The 4,380-nt window shown below is 46.0% G+C and overlaps 1 long non-coding RNA gene across 1 annotated transcript; it reads right to left on the bottom strand.

The window, feature by feature from the left end:
* Positions 1-528: 528 nt before the first annotated feature.
* Positions 529-3,859, bottom strand: LOC107079078 (uncharacterized). The gene is made up of 3 exons (XR_001480063.2): positions 3,601-3,859; positions 2,622-2,725; positions 529-813 (listed from the first exon to the last, which is right to left on the bottom strand). It is a non-coding gene; the product is annotated as an uncharacterized lncRNA (long non-coding RNA).
* Positions 3,860-4,380: the final 521 nt, after the last annotated feature.

The raw sequence follows: 4,380 nt of genomic DNA, 5'->3' as shown, positions 1-4,380 counted from the left end.
CAGGGAAGCTGATTCAAGATGTTTGATTGATATGGTTTTATTAGGGTGCCAATTACTCTGCTCTGAAACTGGCTGTACCTTAGCGTTCTCGGCCAATTTCAAGAGGACTGTTTCATCCTCTCGGGTTTGCTAAAGGTACGTTGGTCACGTGAGTGCATTTGAAACTTTTCTACCTCGTTAAGCGGTTCATTTTGTGACATTTCTCTCCGCTTCCAAAGCACCCAGCGATCCATAGCCAATCTCACTTGGCAGTGGTTGTACGAGCAACGCTATCCATTTAATCACAAAGGGACTAACCGCAGCTCGGTGTACAGCTCAGAAACCCCCGTCATAGTGAACAGCCACAAAAAGACATGAATTCAATGTCGTCAGGTTTTTACTTTGTACAAAACACTTCCTGAGGCTCAGAAGGACAGGAGTTATCAGCTCGGTCTTTGTGAACTGCGTAGAAATACCTTCAACACTTTCTCTAAATGAGACAGGAAATACTCCAAGACACCATTTCTGGAGAATATGGCTGATATACCACCCGATGGAACATTTATTTTCCTCCTCTGTTTTTTTTTTCAGAGTGGGTTTAATAACCAAAGGACCATTTACATTTTTTTTTTGCTTGTATGCTACAAGGTTCTGCCTTCATACACAGTGTGGACCTTTCAGCAGTAACTGGTTCCAAATGTTCCAGAGGCTTCTCTAAACAAGGGTAGTTTATTTTAGCTGAATTTCATGTTCTGCCTTGAAGACGAAATTGAGCACATTGAGCAGTCAAGTTTGTTTCCACCTGGACTTTGCCCAGGAGAGACTTGGCAAAACCTGAGGAAAAAACAGAGTGTTGGCCTCAGACTCACTAATCAGCTTCTGAAGGCCATTACTCTAGGGCTTCTGGGATTTTATGAATCGGCCTCAATCTTGTGACCCTCAAGAAAACAGCAAATCATGCAAACATGTGGTGTTTGTCACAAGCGAAGGGGTTATTAATAGAAATTTATTTTTTTAAATAGCATCCCCTCTTTGAAGCTTTTTTTTTCCAAATTAATTAATTTTTTAATGTAAATTCTTATCCTTCGTCCATCCACGGAAAAATCGTTTTTGTTGCCGGGAAGACAGCTAAAAGGGAAACCGATAACGTTGTGGCGTTTATTTTTAAGTTACTAACAGATGAAACAATCTGTGATTTGAAAACAAAAAAACTATTCCTTGCATCTCTTACCCTAAAAATAACCCATAGCCTTCGTGCAGTGTCAACATAGCTCACAGGGAGATAAGAGATAATTGACGAAGCAAAAAGTCCGCATTCCAAAGGTATCCATCAATCAAAAATATTTTGAGAGCCAATAATTATCCAGAAGTGGTCAAATGCCACAACGCACTTCAGCCCCCCTCCTCACATGCCATCCCTCACTCGTCTGAAGAGCAGGCAGCCCCTCCTGTCCTTTGGTGAAAGCGACATGTTCCCTGAACTGTGATCCCAGGTGTCGTGTAGCGCTAGGCGACGGAAGGCAGGCGACGCACCAGAACGGGAGGCGGAGTTGAGTCGAGGACGAGAGTGAAGGGTCGAAAATGACAGCACAAGAAAAGCACGCGTGTCTTTTGTCAGTGTTTAAATTCAGGTTAAATAAGGGGTTAAACTCAATTTGTGTTCTCGGTGATGCAATGCTCAATATCTTCGTACCCAGATGAAAAGCATTACTCCATCCCAAAAGAACGTAAACACAGCAACATTTAATAATACACTACAGCTAAAACAGCAGTCATTGTTTTTAATTAACTATTAAACATAATTATTGGATGAAAGTGTTTCCACACTGAAAATCTAAAATGCAGAAATTACAGTGAGAAGCTCATGAAAACGTAGTCCAGAAAGTATATTAATTAATTTTAATCCCTAAGGTATTTATTTAATCTTCTGGGTACTCAGCATTGTTTTTGTAGCATTTCCCTATAACACTGTAGTCTCATTTTCCGCAAATGTAATGTGAAAACTGCTTGTAATGAAGATACACTGAATACGTTGTTTAATTAGATTCTTCTGCAAGACAAACAAGTTACGTCCTTGGAATTGTGAGGGAATTCCTGCACGGACAGAGGCCGGAGTTCTGCCCCTTGTGAGGATCAGATCCTCACAGCACCGCCCTGCTTGCAGGCCTGAAGGGTTCCTCGCCTTCAGGCTCCTGTGGAGATGAGCGGGGTGTATTTCTCACCTTGGCGAATGGAGGCACAGCGATCGAAGATCGAAGGCTATTCTTAAGAACAGGGCGTTCTGTCCTCATGGGAGAAATTCTCTCAAAATCGGTCTGCATGAAATGTTAAGGGCAAAAGGTCCCGTTGATTGCCTGGGGTTGCTAGCAGAGGAATGGAATGGGCCTGGGATTTATACATCATGGAATGAAAACTTCCAGCCCCCTCTCTATTATGCATCTGTCTGGTGCTTTTATCCAAGACAACTCAGAGGCTGGTAATACAATTACCTATTTTCTAAAAACATACAACTATTGGCACAGGTGAAGGTTTATTCCAGGCTGAAAAGGATAAGAAATCGTTTCAGCTTTTCTGTTCCTTTCGTCATGGATAAACCTTCACCTGGTCCTTTGCAGCCCACGCCTGCTGATGCAGGTCCCTACCTGAACGTGTAGAGCTCTTGGCCTCCGGGAGCCCTACAGCAGCGGTGAAACAACCACCTTCTACCCAGGAGTACAGAGCTCCAGGAGCTGCTCCGCACTGCCCCCTGCAGGAGAGAATTCTGTGAAATTGGACCCGGTCTTCGGAAGCAACAGTGAAGCACAGAGGACCCAGGCGGAAACGACATGTAGGGGCTTAAAAACCAAGAACGGGGTCGTTGGAGTCTGGAACAAGCTGCCGAGCTCCTTTTTGGAAACGTTTGAATGGGAACGCAAGAATAGTATTCTCTACTATTAAAAGTCTAGATGGGCGTAATGCCTTCCTCTCATTTGTAACCTTTCTTATGCTCCTGTGTTACTTAAACACCACCCCCGGAGTACTGAGTGAGCAGCACCGACAGACCCAGATCGAAAGTGATCAGCTCAAGCGATGATATTAGCCCTTTTTAAAAAAAAAAATAAAAACGTCTTCTTACGGTGTGCAGTGTACAGTTAGCATGCAGGAAGTGTGACTAAACTGTCAAACAGAATCTATTCAGATTTAACGGAAGAAAAACAAAACCTATGCAAATTTGCATTTTAGGCAGGCGGACTATGGGAAACCACAGAACCATGTCGGTAGATATCCTCGGCAAATCGCTTGTCCACCCCTTAACCTTGGCACGAACTTCTGGCGAGATACAAACTCACAATTTGGAGAGCATGTCTCAGGAAAAACAAGCAACATGACTGTACCCGAGTCAGAGCGATATCAGATGTACGTCTTGTTGAAACCAGAAGGAGATGATATCGCCTCCCCCCACACCCCCACCCTGCCAACCTTATTCTTAGAGTTTACACAGTTCACATAAAAGCAAACCTCAGCAACTGATATACATGGGAAAGCTGTTCGACGAGTGCGGCTCGCCAGCTTTCCTTTCTGCCTATGCAAAGATGAATATCGCCGCAGGCGGAGTATTTATAGAACAGGGGTTATATATACATCTGGCTTGGAGGCAGGGGTGCGAGACGGTCCGGTTTTCCGCGATCTGATCTCGGCTTGTCGCGGCCTGTCGGCTCCCAGCTCGGGGGATCTCTCCGGGCTCTGTCGGTTCGCTGGAACCGGCTCTGTTCTCAGTCCGGACCCCCTCACCTGCCCGGGTGCGGGGCTGCTGCGTAGGGGTGCTCTGACCTCTTGCAACCCGTGGTGGTGGGGGAAAGCGGCGGTTGACGTGAAACAACACTGGGAAAATAACACACACACACACTTTTTTTTAACAAACAACACAATGAAACAAAGTTTCTTTCCATCACAACGATCGGTGAGGCTCCTTATCACGCAGGGCACCCACAGCACCCTCAGTAGAGTTCGGCCCCGGTCCCGGTCCCGAGAGCGGTTCGAGAAAGAAGCCGTGTTTTTTGTCAACAGGATTCAACAGGAGTCCCGCTCAGCTGCGGGTGGTGCGTTTCCCTATGAAAAGGGCGCTCGGTGATGAACGAATGCGATGTACAGTTATGAACATACTGTATATATATGTGTGTGTGTGTATATGCATGGAGGAGGAGCAGGTGAAAGGGACGAGATTATTTCTTATTTCCGCTCCTCGATGCCTCACCAGCCGCGCTTGGAAAAGACTGCAGGGACCAGGAAAGAGCGGCCGGCGTGCCTCCGCCTCAGGATCTCCACTCTGACGCCCTGCAGCGCTCAGCTCACCCCAGCCAGCAACAACCCGTGTGCTGACAATCCTCGCTACAGGGAGCACAGACAGACAGACGTTCTGCT

Source organism: Lepisosteus oculatus, chromosome 13 (assembly GCF_040954835.1).
Source record: "Lepisosteus oculatus isolate fLepOcu1 chromosome 13, fLepOcu1.hap2, whole genome shotgun sequence".
NCBI classification, from domain to species: Eukaryota; Metazoa; Chordata; class Actinopteri; order Semionotiformes; family Lepisosteidae; genus Lepisosteus; species Lepisosteus oculatus.
The sequence above is the reverse complement of the archived record's forward strand: the minus strand, read 5'-3'. Positions and strand labels throughout refer to the sequence as shown.